The 13451-nt window shown below is 51.5% G+C and overlaps 1 long non-coding RNA gene across 3 annotated transcripts; it reads left to right on the plus strand.

The window, feature by feature from the left end:
• Nucleotides 1–358: 358 nt before the first annotated feature.
• Nucleotides 359–4780, plus strand: LOC142046741 (uncharacterized). 3 transcript variants are annotated; one of them, XR_012655734.1, is made up of 3 exons: nt 359–465; nt 2946–3044; nt 4246–4780. It is a non-coding gene; the product is annotated as an uncharacterized LOC142046741 (long non-coding RNA). The 3 variants fall into 3 exon arrangements; XR_012655732.1 differs by lacking the exon at nt 359–465 and adding an exon at nt 2422–2568; XR_012655731.1 differs by lacking the exon at nt 359–465 and adding an exon at nt 2587–2810.
• Nucleotides 4781–13451: the final 8671 nt, after the last annotated feature.

Here is a 13451-nt window from a genome sequence, read left to right on the forward strand (position 1 = left end):
CCTCCCGCCCCACCCTCAAGACTGGCTTTTGTCAGCATCCTAAGATCATAGAAGATTAGTTGGAAGAGTCCAGTGTTTTTCAAAGTTTGGGTCGTGGCATGTAAGACACTGGTCAGCACCCAGTTGCTCAGTGACCCAGCAGCTCTGGTCAGCACTGCTGACCAGGATGTTAAAAGTCCCATCAGCAGTGCTGGCCGGCTAAGGCAGGCTAGTGCCTACCTGCTCCAATACCTCGCTTCGCCCTGGAAGCAGCCAGCAGCAGGTCCGGCTTCCAAGCAGGGGGACCACAGGGCTCTGTGTGCTGTCCCTGCCCCGAGCACCAGCTCCGCATTCCCATTGGTCGGTTCCCACTTGTGCATCTCCACCTAGGACCCAGACCTGCTGCTGGTTGCTTCTGGGAAGCAGCATGGTCCACGGTGCCAGGACAGGCAGGAAGGCTGTGCCGCTGACTGGGAGCTGCCAGAAGTAAGTCCGTGCCCCAACCCTGTGCCCCAATTCTCTGCCCCAGCCCTGAGTCCCCCTCAAACCCAGAACCTCCTCTTGTACCCCAAAGCCCTCATCCTGAGCCCCACCCCAGATCCCTGACCCCCACACACACTCTGAACCCCTCATTCCTGGCCCCACCCTGCAGCCCTCACCCCTGCACTCCAACCCTGAGCCTCTCCCACATCCCAAACCCCTCATCCCCAGCTCCACTGGGCCAGGGGTATCAACAATTTTCTTCAACTGGGTCCCCAGGACAAAAAGTTTGAAAACCATTGATCTAGTCCACACCCCTGCTCAAAGCAGGACCAGCTCCATAAATCATCCCAACCTAGACCTCCTCCACTGCAACCTGCGACTCCTAGTTCTGTCATCTGCCACCACTGAGAACAACTGAGCTCAGGGGAGGGCCAGCTATGGCCCGCGGGATTGGCAGCCTTATGGCACAGTGGGGCTGGGCCAGCTCCATGCATGCCCTGGTACTGTGCTGCTCACAGAAACGGGCGGCACCATGTCCCTGTGGCCCCTGGGTGGGGGGGAAGAGGGTTCTGAGCGCTGCCCTCACCTGCAGGCACCGCCCCCCGCAGCTCCCATTGGCCAGGAACAGGGAACCATGGCCAATGGGAGCTTCAGGGGTGGTACCCAAAGGCTAGGGCAGCGCGCAGTGGAGCTGCTTGCCCCACCCCATTCCCAGGAGCCACTGCTGAACATGCTGGCCACTTCTGGGTGTGGTGCGGGGCCAGGGCAGGCAAGGAGCCTGCCTTAGCCCCAGGAGTGGCGCCAGGGATTTTGGCGCCCTAGGCGCAGGGCTGGCTCTAGCCATTTCGCCGCCCCAAGCATGGCAGCACGCCGCAGGTCGCGCTCTGTCACTCACTGGTCCCGCGGCTTCGGTGGACCTCCCGCAGGCGTGCCTGTGTATCCTCCACCGGAGCCGTGGGACCAGCGGACCCTCCACAGGCACGCCTACGGGAGGTCCACCGGAGCCGCCTGCCGCCATCCCGGCAATTGGCAGAGCCCTTGAAGCCAGCTCTGCCTAGGCGGGAGTCCTTCCCGTGCTCCCGGTCGGCGGCAATTCTGTGGTGGGGGGGGGTCCTTCCGCGCTCCCGGTCTTCAGGGACTTCAGTGGCGGATCCCGGAGCGAGTGAAGGACCCGCTGCCAAATTGCCACCAAGGGTGGCAAAATGCCGCCCTCCCAAATTCTGGTACCCTAGGCCACGGCCTAAGTCACCTAAATGGAAGCGCCGGCCCTGCTTTGCCCCACTGTGCACCGCACCCCCCCCCCCCCGGAGCTGCTCGAGGTAAACAGCGCCGGGCCGGAGCCCACACCCTAACCCCCTTCCCAGAGCCCCTGATGTACCCTGTGCCCCTCCTGTACCCTGAGCCCCCAACCCCCTGACTTGAGCTCCCTTCCACACTGCATCCTTCCTGCACCCCAACACCCTGCCCTGAGCCCCCTTCCTGCACACTGCACCCCCTCCCACAGCATGCACACTCTCCCAACCCTCTGCCTCAGCCCTACATTCATGGCCCTGCATACAATTTTCCCACCCCAACCTAGACCCATCCTCTTTGGAACCCTCCTTCAGATAGTTGAAGGCTGCTATCAGATCCCCCTCACTCTTCGCTTCTGCAGACTAAATAAGCCCAGTTCCCTCAGCCTCTCCTCGTAAGAAATGTGCCCCAAGCCCCTGATCATTTTCGTTGCCCTCCACTGGACTCTCTCCAATTTGTCCACATTCTTTCTGTAGTGGGGGGCCCCAAACTGGTCACAATACTCCAGATCTTACGAACAGAGGCAGATTTACAGTAAAACACAGGGTGCCCTGACACAGTGCCCTCCAATGATAGGGGGCCCCAGGGTTGGGCAGCTGTGGGGGTAGAATCTTGGTTCTGTTGGCTCCTGTGGCTCATGCTGCAGACTCTGCACCCACCGACAGCCAAGGTCCCCCTCCCCTGCCTCTTCCCCCGAGTGCGCCATGTTCCTGCCCCTCCCTTTCCCTCCCAGCACTTCCACTGCTGCCAAACAGCTGTTTGCCAGCCCTCAGATCACTCCGGAGCAGAGCCAAAGAACACTCAGAGTAGGAGGTAGGGACTTGGGGAAGGGGTGGAATTCGGGCAGGGCAAAGCAAAGGCGAAGCCCCTATGCTCCCCCTATACATACCCCCCCAGCTCCTTGCCGTGAGCAGCTCAGGGCAGGGGGCTGGGGTGGAGCAGGGGGCTGGAGGCACCTTCATAATCCCAGCCCACACCTCCAACTCCCTGCCCTAACTCCTGCACTCCCTCACATCCCCATCTACACCCCTCACATCAAATGGGAGCTGCCCCAGGTAAGTGCTCTACACCCCAACCCCTTCCCCAACCCTGAGACCCCTCCCACACCCTAAGTCCTGGCCAGACCCTGCACCCCAATGCTTTTTTACATTTTTTATAAAGCAAAAACAATTACTTCCTATTACTTATAGGAGGAGGATGAAGAAAAAAAGAATGAAAAATGGGCAGGGGAAGATAAGAGAATATTCTTTTTCTTGGCTGGGTCCCAAGAGGGCCCCCCAAAAATGAAGGTGAGCATAGGGCCCTACTAACTCTAAATCCGCCACTGCTTACAAATCAACCCATTTACAGGAAGCCCAGAGCTTTTTATCATGAGCAGACATGCCCGGCAGTCACTGACGGCTTTTAATAATCGCTTGCAATCTCTGGGCTGCCAATCTGCCTAGTAACTGGTGACGGATGCCTGCACTTCACTTTCTGAGCCCTCAGCCATGCACCAAACCTGGCTTGCAGAGACAAGGTTGGATGAAGCAAGCCAAATTAACACAGCAAAGGACTGAGTTGGCTTTGAGCCTCCAAGCTCTGTTCTCCTGAGTTTCCCATCATCTAGATGTGCATTAACAGGCAGTGCTTCCATGGCACCAAAGGCATCCCTGGAGTAACTCCACTGCTGTCAGGGTGAACTGGGCCCTGTGTGTTCACAGCACTTTAAATCATGAACAAATAAGCAGTGGTTTCATCTTCCCAGCTTTGCAGAGCATTGTCCTGGCCTGGATGATTTAGTTGGGGATTGGTCCTGTTTTGAGCAAGGGGTTAGACCAGATGACCTCCTGAGATCCCTTCCAACCCTGATATTCTATTCTTTCCATCATCAAGGCTAGGAATGGGGCTTTGAGGGGAGATTAGAACTAGCAGAACGAGGTGTCTTTGCCTAGGGATGCCTGTCAGAGGAGAGGAATGGGGCACCGAGACTGATACAGCAGTGGGGGTGGGGGAGATGAGAGGACACCAAGCCCAAGGCATAGGCAAAAGTGTGATACATGTCCTCAGGCAGGGCCTGGGAGATTGAACTCAATGGGCAGCACAACTGAGAGCCAGTGATGTGACCCAGCTGGCATGGGGGTGACATTTTTGAAGAAATGAACAAGAGAGCTGATCTTGGCGGCGGCAGGAGGGCTGGGCTGGAGTTAGGGGTGGTGTGAGGGTGAAGTCCAGAGGAAAACAGGGTAGTGAAAGACACCGAGGGTTGGAAAGGGGGTAAATCCCTAGTGTAGACAAAGGAGCTTTATGGGGCAGGGTCTGTCTTGTTTCAGGGAAGTCCACAGCACACTTTTGGGTGCTAATGAAACGAGACTGGCTGGTTAGGTAGAGATGGTGGGTGCAGGAGCTGATGTGAGGACATGAAGGGTATGGTAGGTGGGTACAATAACCTAATAGGCCTCTTCTGTCTGTAATGTCTCTGCTTCTTCTGTTCCTCACCTGTCATGTTAGGTAATTCAGAAGCCTGGCTGCTCAGCAGTGCTGCAGAATTCTCCCACCAGTGTCTGGAAGGCTCTCTTGGAGAAGGCCACCCACCTACAAACCCTCATCGGCCCAGAAATTGATACCAAAGTGACCCTGAACATTGTCAGTGGCCAGAAATCCCTGTGCCTGGAAGCCCATCTCCACAACACGGTCGATCAGATCAAAAAGTGGATCATGCTGGAGGGGAAGTTTGGTGGCTCAGAGTCTGTCCACTTGCTGTATGGGAACCACGAACTGCAGGGCCCAAAGACCTTGGGCCAGCACAAAGTGACAAGCCCAGCCACCCTGTTCATTGTCCACAAATGCACTGGGGGATAAGCCACCACAGCATGTTAAAGGCAACATGGGAGAGCACAGTTGATCAGATTAATGCAAATTGCTTGGTTTCCTTAAATTAATCTGTTTTCTGATCTTAGTTTCAATGATTGTGCTTAGTTTTAGAAGTTGAGCAGCTGTTAGTCCTGCACATTAAAAGACAATGAATAAAATGTTTTTCAAGGGGCTGGATTTCTTTTTTTTTCCATTCACACTCTGACTTTCAGTTCCTTGTCCCTACCCCTCGGGGGGAGGGGGGGGGAAGCTTTTCAGCTGCTGGTTGAAAGATCAGCAGTATGACCTGAGTGCAGCACAAGGAGTCACAACTCCTGGTGTTCTAATCTCAGGTCTGATGCTAACCTTTCCTGGGCTTGTCCAGTCCTGGGCCCTACATGGTTCTGTTGATTGACCTCTACCCACCCCTCCTGCTATTACAGTCTTAGGTCCTTACATAACTCTGCCAATGGACCTCAGTTCTGACCTACCACCGCCCTCACTGTTATCACCGTGGGCCCACTGTACCACTGCATTTCTATTTTAAATTATACACAAGCACTTCTATTTAGGAAAGAAACAAAGTGGAGCAAAACATTGGTTTGTGATGATGCAGGATTCTCACCATTTCTTGCTGGTGAAAGGACGATTTCTACTGTATACTGAATAGAACTACATTAAAGGAACAGTAATTGTACATTAAAGGAACAGTATCAGATCAGGCACTCCAAAATTGGGAAGTACCAGAATTTAATTCTGCCCCCCTCCCCCACCCCACGTGAGATACACTCTTTCATTACATGATCACATTTTTTTTTTGCTATGGGACTCCTGCCTCATTGAATGCACCAGATGGCCAGTGCTCAGTGAATGAAGCAGCTGATTGAGATTTCTGTTCATCTTGCCCTGTTTAGCATATGGCCTCATGTCTACCAGCCAAACCCTGTGCTAAATGCAGAATTTTGAATTTCCTCCAAGCCTAGTGCCTGAGTGCTCCATCAGCATTAATGGGTTTCTCTTCACAACACCTATGCCAGGCAAGGAAGTATTGTAGAGCCGGTCAGGAACTCACCCGCACAACACTTTTCCACTGATAAATGCCGATTGGTCAAAATGGAAACTTTTTGGTGGGAAAGAATTTTGTGCTTTTGAAAACACATTGGACAATTTTTTTTAAAAGCCTCGAAATAGTGGAAATGTCCTGTTGTGATATTTTTGCAACAGAATGTTGTGGGTTGAAATGACTTTCATTTCAAAATTTGGATTTTTTTAATTATAAAGGGTTGAAATGGACAAAAATAGTTTTGAAATTATCAAAACAAAACACTTTAATTGACCCAAGCCACTTTTTTTGGATTTTCAGTTCACAAACATCGTCAAGACTTTGACTTTTCATCCTAGTTTGGGATGGGACCATTTTTTCAAAATCTTGAAAATGTTCCTAGGATAGGCAAACCTTTCCCCACCCAGGTGTAATATTGCTATCCCCACAGGTTTTCTAGGTCTTAGTGCACTGCCTTAACGGTAAAACTATTTTCTCTTTGTGTGCACGTCCACGCTATTCACCATGCACCTGCCACCTTCAGTTAGAAATGAGGCAAGGGGCCGATGGAGAACACCCTCATCACTATGCAGCCCTGCTACTTTCACTTTCCATCCTGTGCACCGAATGAGACGGGGGCCTGTTGAGAAAACAGCATGTGATCGTGTAACAAAAGACTGGATCGCGATGCACTGCACGAGGGGGCAGAGTTTAGTGCTGTGGCTTATTACTCACCCCAATCTGGGTTGATTTTTTTCAGAGGGACCAAGAAAAGGTACTGGCTTGACCCCAGGGCTAACCTGCTGCCAAATGTCTAGTTCCTGCTCAAAATCCCGAAGGTGCTAGAGCTTGTAAAAAACAATTGGAAAACTGGATTACAAGTGGCAAAGCCACTTTTTGTCTCAGCTCATGTTCTCTGAAATGGCAGGTAAATGTTTCCAAACCAGTTTAGCCTGAGGCAGCAGAGACGACCAATCCTGCTGATAGTGGGGGGGAGGAGGCAGAGGGCAGCCAGTTTCAGCAGTGTTATAGCATATGCTCAGTACAAGCCAAGCAGCAAATTGCGGGGGGTGGGGGTTGACCCTGTATGCCCCCTGCCATGCAGCCCCTATGAGAGGCCAGGAACAAGCATGGAATATTTTATCCCAAAGGGTTACAATTTGGCAAAGTTATAAGCCACTGAAAACAAATGAAGTGCTAGGCAACTGATAGGGCTCATTTACGGGAAACCCGCAGCTTAGAGTAATGTTGTTGGCAGGTAGCTGTGATCAAAGGTGACAATTCGAATCATCTGAAATCCCCAGAGCTCCAATGTGCCTTGTGACACCTGCAGTTGGCCACAGAGCAGGTGACAGGGAAACAATACAAGCAGTCAAGGCAGTGACAAGTTAGCTCTGGCTTTCAAATGAGAGCTCGGGTCTCTGGGGTTCTTTCTCTTGATCAGTCCCACACTCTGCCGGCAGCACTTGTGTGTCAAATGCAGCCCTGGTGTAACGTCACTGATGGAGCTGGATGGTAACAAGGCTAGATTTGTCCCCCACTGCACTTTACAAACACTAGCCAATGAGCCCTGGATCGGCTGAGCACTGAGAGGCGGCTTCATAGACAGTGAAAAGCTCCAGCCAGATAAAACAATGCTCCGAAATGGACTGGACTCTCAACCAGATTTTGAACCCCCCCCAGGCCCAGTTCTCAAGCAGTGGGATCTGAGCAGCTTCACTTGCAATTACTGGTATACTGAAGTAGGAGAATGAAACCTCCCTGTGGTTTGCTCCAGCTCGTTATGAAGATGGGGGCCATTGATGAAATTCAGTTCCAGACCTGGGTTCAGATCTCAATCACTTTCCACGTTCAGGGGTGTTGAGATCTGGGTCTTTGGCTTGGGCCCATTAGCTACGTTTTAGTTTGGCCAGGGTAGAGGGCTCAATCTACCTCACCCCGCTGCCCTTCCTGTCCCCATCTCACCCTAAGCTTTCAGCTGGGAATGCTGCCAGGTGCTTTTGGACATGACAGCTGTACAGTGCCGTCCCCTGGTTGATTGCAGTGTATCTTTTGCTTTCAGTTTCAGGGAGAGAGTATAAAGAACCCCAGATAACAGCTTAGGGGCTAAGAAGAGACAGATCGGAGTCTGCCAGCAAGGATATCCTCCCGGCCAGGATAACCATGGAAACGCTGCTCCCAACCCCGGTAAGTGGGTGAGGGGTGGGATCTGCCAGTTAACCAGGACAGAAAGAGGAAAAATACATTATTTTAATTTTCACTCTTGCAAACCTGCCACCATCACCACAACCCCCCACCCCCTGCCGCATCCTCTCTGGCTCTCCCAGCCTGTCTCCTCTTCCTCTACTCCCCCCATTCCTTTCTCGGCCTCCCTTTCTATTTCTCTCCCTTGCTTCATTCTCTCTCTCTCTCTCTGGAGACAATCTTCATGGTGCCAGTGCCCTGTGCACCCAAATTGGGAGTAAAAACTCACTTGCTTCCACATCAGGTCTGAAATGGTCCTTTTGACAATGCTGACAGCTTCAGAAGGGGCCACAGATCAGCTGATTTAGAGGTATCAAATGCCCCCTTTCCACATGGATGGACTGACATTACCAATGTAAACGGACCCACAAATCTGCATCACTCTCCTGTGGACTAATTGTGAACTCACATCTGGTCTTTTGTTAATCTTTTTGTTCTGCGTCTAGCATCGCGGGGTCCTGATCCTGACTTGTTGTTTGTAAGCACTACAACAGTGCAAATAACAAATAGTAACTAGGGCTACCAGCCCCTGCCCTGCTGGTCTGAAGCCAAAACATTTTTCTTCCATCCTGATGAGTCCGTGCAGGGGCGGCTCCAGGCACCAGCACACCAAACGCGTGCCTGGGGCTGCAAGCCACAGGGGGCGCTGTGCCGATCGCCGCGAGGGTAGCAGGCAGGTTGCCTTCGGCAGCGTGCCTGCTGAGAGTCCGCTGGTCCCGCGGCTTTAGTGGACCTCCTGCAGGCTGCCGCCAAATCCACGGGACCGGGGACCTCCCGCAGGCAAGCTGCCAAAGGCAGCCTGCCGTGCTTGGGGCGGCAAACTACCTAGAGCTGCCCCGAGTCCGTGTCCAACATTTCTCAATGTGGCTCTGAGCAATTGTCCTGGGGTTTACAGACCCCGACCTGAGCATAGACAGAGAGGAGAGTCTGCCTGTTTACAAACAGGCACCTTGATCACACCTCCAGAATGGCCAGTCATGGAGGCAAGCGCCCACAACTGCAATCAGGAGAGGAAACATAGCCTGCTATAAAGGGGAGAGCACAGAGAAAGAAAAGGAGGTAGAAAGGCCTGAGATAGTAAGATGGTGACAGCCCCCCACCAGGCTGCCTCCAGGAAAGCAGCCATCAGACTGCAAGCCCTAAAATGGAAGGGCTGAGGTGAGGGTCCAAGAACTGATCTGACTGAGAACAAACTCAGGAGGGTCAGTTAGGAGAAGGTAAGACACTCTCCCCACTATACAGACCATGCCAAGAGATGGCAACAGCAGTAGAGTCTCCCTCAGCCCTGTCTCATCCAGAGGCAATGTGAAGATTGAGGATCTGGGGTGCAGCTATAAGGCCAAACCCTTTGCTGGTGTTTAAAACCCAGTTTCCAGTAAATGTCAACTCTTTAATGTGTTTTGCAATAGAGACTGGGGATGTGGGGGATACCAAAGAGAAGCTTAGAAAGCAACAATTTCATTTTTCATGAAAAATGAAACCTTTTGTCAAGGTGTGACCCCAGCACCCCTTAATGTCAGTTGGCAAGGGAGTTCTGAGGGGTTACGGGAAGCTCCTGGTTCTGGGATGTACATTCTGATTCACTAAAGACTGTCACATGAGGTCTTAAATGACTCGCTGGTCATCAATATCATTGTGAAATGTATGTACAGCTACTTTGCAAGGAGCTGTGTATCTGTACCAGAAACTTACATTCTTAGGCACGTCTGTTAAAAGTGGGTCACCAAAAGGTGACATGCCCTAGACCAGTTCCTCCAGACAGGAGCTAGGAAACATTTATCTTCAGTTGGGATGTAAATTAAACTACATACAAAGTCAAATGTTAATGAAGAGATGTGAAATCAACAGGAAAAAACAAGCCCTGGAGGCGGGGGGAGGGTGTTATCCTGTCTATGAGTAAAGATCGTGTACTTTGGGGGTATCTCTAGAAGTTAAAGACACTCTGTCTCTTCACAGAGAAGTAAAGAGACTGTGGTTTTGCAGACAGATGAAGGAATAATGGTCTCAAGTTGCAGTGGGGGAAGTTTAGGTTGGATACTAGGAAAAACTTTTTCACTAGGAGGGTGGTGAAGCACTGGAATGGGTTACCTAGGGAGGTGGTGGAATCTCCTTCCTTAGAGGTTTTTAAGGTCAGGCTTGACAAAGCCCTGGCTGAGATGATTTAGCTGGAAATTGGTCCTGCTTTGAGCAGGGGGTTGGACTAGATGACCTCCTGAGGTCCCTTCCAACCCTGATATTCTATGATTCTATGATTCATGAGAAAGGGGTCTCAGCCAGGCTTGCTTGAAGGGGCTGCAGAGAACGTTGGGTGAGAGAAAACTGCAGGTTTAGTCTCTAGAAAGCATGTTCTGACTTTGTTTTATATGTGTCCATTTGTTTCCAATATTCTTACTCCCTGTTCCTTGAATCTCTGATGACAAACATTCCTGCTTTCACTATAAATATCTCTGAGTGCTGTGGTGGTCAGCAAAGGGCTGGTGCTGAGCTAAAATGTACAAGCTAGTGTGCTCTGTTCCTTTGGGAAGAGCGGGATTGGTGGTCCTGTCAGTGCTTGGGGCATAAGGGTCTGGATGTTGCTGGGAATGCTTAGAGGACTCAGCGGCTGGTGTGCACTTATTGCTACCTATACTGAGTAAGTGAGGCCTGCCGAGGCCTGGAAGGCAGCGTTTGTATTGCCAGAAGCTGTTGGTCTCAGGGAGCTGAGCTGCAGCAGGCAGAGACAAGCCTTCTTCATGCTAAGGGCAGGGGGTGCAGAGATGCCTCACAGCTCGGGATGGCCTTAGGGAGCATCACATGGGATCAAAGATGCATTTTGTGGGCGGGATGGGTGCATTACGTGGCATACATCACAAGGCCCCGATAATGCACCTCTTCCTTTCTGGCAGCCATGTCTGACTCTTTCACTTCTCTCCCTTGTGTGTTAGATTCAGCAGAGGAATGGCTGCTCCCCAGTCCAGCCAGCTTCTCCCACCAAGGTTTACAATGGATTCTCCCAAGAGACCATCCACCTTCACCCCTTCATGATTGACCCAGTAATTGACCCCAAAGTGTCCCTGACCATCAGCAATGGCCGGAAAACCATGCTGCTGGAAGTCCATCTCCGCGACACCGTTGATCAGCTCAAGAAGCGGATCATGCAGGAGAGGAAATTTGGTGGCTCGGGGTCCTTCAGCCTGTTGTATGGGAATCGGGAACTGCAGAGCTCGGAGACTCTGGGGCAGCAGAATGTGAAGAACCAGGCCATGCTGTTCATTGTCTACAAATGCAATGGGGGATAAATAGGATTAAAGATTTGCAGGGAAAAGCATGCGTTAGACAGAATGCATGCTAATTGCTTGTTGCTACTTATCAATCTATCTGCTCACTATGCACAGGCACCAGCTGCCTTGGTAACAAATCCAAATGATCATTTTTGCTTCATAAAGTATCATTTCCATGCTGTAAAAGCTACCTGCTTGAGTGGGCTAAAGGATGTCAGAGGGCTAAAGGATGAAGGGCTGGAACTGAATTTTTGTAGACAACTGGCTGAGTCACTTTCTTTAGTTAATTTTTCTTACAGAAATTTAAATAAATGTGAAATGCTAGGCTGCCTGGGAACTCCAGCTGCAATTGCATGATTCAGAGAAATGCAAATAAAGATAATAAAAATTAACCACCCAGCTGGATTTCTTTTCTCCTTGTTTTTGACTCCTGATCTCTCTCCCTCACACACTCTCACTGAAGGAGGGGCAGGGTGACATGATTTGATCACTGAAAAAGGAGCCAGGACTCCTGGGTTCCAATTCCAAGTGTGACACTGATCCACTGCTTGGCTACTCCAGTCCTCGGTTTCACCTAATTCTGCTGATTCACCTCCACCCACCTGGCAGCTCTGCTGCTATTCCAGCTTGTGGCTCAACATAACTCCACCAATGGGTCTCAATCCTGACCTGCATCCCTCCCTACCACTGTCATAATCTGGGCCCACTCTGACACTGCACTCCTGCTTTAAATTCTGTACAAGCACTCACATTTTGCATGCTGGGTACTCACACTTGAACATGGTCAGTGAGGGAAGCTTCCTCTGGGGGCGGCGAGCTCCTAGTCCTGCCTCTTCTGTCCACAGCCCCACCCACACTCCACACCTGCACTGCCCCAGGCTGTGCCCACACCTGCTGCTGACTCACCATTCACCTCTTCACCCCCACTCCCAAGATTCTCTCCTCTGCTCATCTCCTTTCCCACCTGCTGCTCGCCCACCTGCTGCTCACCAGCTCACTCCCACGACAGACTCATTCCCCACCCACTACAAGACACCCCGCCACCACCACCTGCTGTGCAGCTGGCTCACTGCTCGCCTCCTCACATAAGAACATAACATAAGAACAGCCAGACTGGGTCAGACCAAAGGTCCATCTAGCCCAGTATCCTGTCTTCCAACAGTGGCCAATGCCAGGTTCCCAGAGGGAATGAACAGAACAGGTAATCATCAAGTGATCCATCCCCTGTTGCCCAGTCCAGCTTCTGGCAAGAAGAGGCTAGGGACACCATCCCTGCCCATCTCGGCGAATAGCTAATCCTCCATGAATTTATCTAGTTCTTTTTTGAACCCGGTTATAGTCACTCACCCTGCTGCCGCAACCCTCATGACACCCTCTCCCCTTTTCACCTTAAAACACTAATAACATTCCCCAAGGGAACTGAACAGGCAACGGGTATAGCTCAGTTGCCAGATAGATTCTCCTCTGCACGGCAGGGAGCTCAGTGTGTGCTGTATAGAGAAAGATGAAAAGCCAGGCTACCTGCGCCAACCTGAAGCCTAATCTCTCCTTTTGAAAAAGTGTTGGTCATTGACAGCCTGCATTCAGGCACCAGTTTAATCACCTTTCTTACCAAGAATTCCCTGCCGGACTCGTTTACTTAAACTGGGTTTGAATAAAATAACTAGATCAAGAAATAAACTCAGCTCCTCCCTGAGCCAGGTCAGCAGTTACTTCTTCTGGGTATGAGATTACGGAAGGGTTGTCATTTGGAAACTGGTTTTAACCCCAATAACACATTTTCCTACAATAGAAAAGCCAGTGAATGTGGCCAAAGGCTTCCTGGGCGTTGGCGAATGCCTGTCAAATGGCTTCATTACCACTTTAATGGTGCTTTAACAGTGTCAGTGATCTCTGCTACTAGGGCTATGTCAGGCTTTTTCACTGTGTAAAGTTACTTAGGGATCCCCACCACTCGCCTCCTCTATCTCGCCCCCCCGACTACTGACTCCCCCCTGGCATTCTCACCCTGCGCCCTGCATGGAGGCGGGTTTGAGGAGGGACACAGGCTGGCAGCTGCAGGGACCTCTGAGGGGGGAAGGGGATGGAGTAGAAGAGAGGAGGAGGACACAAGCCAGGCAGCAGCAGCAAGCCGTGGGAGCCTTGGAGAAGGGTCAGAGCAGGGAAGGGAAGAGTCGGGGGTAGGGACCACGCCCAGGTGTCAGGCAGCAGGGATGGCTGTGCTAGGGAGGCAATGCCACCCCTTGCCTATTAAACCTGCCACCCATGCATGTGCAGACTAAGCCAGTGGGAGTGTGGATACTCCACATCTCTGAAAA

Source organism: Chelonoidis abingdonii, chromosome 4 (assembly GCF_003597395.2).
Source record: "Chelonoidis abingdonii isolate Lonesome George chromosome 4, CheloAbing_2.0, whole genome shotgun sequence".
In the NCBI taxonomy this organism is placed as follows: domain Eukaryota; kingdom Metazoa; phylum Chordata; order Testudines; family Testudinidae; genus Chelonoidis; species Chelonoidis abingdonii.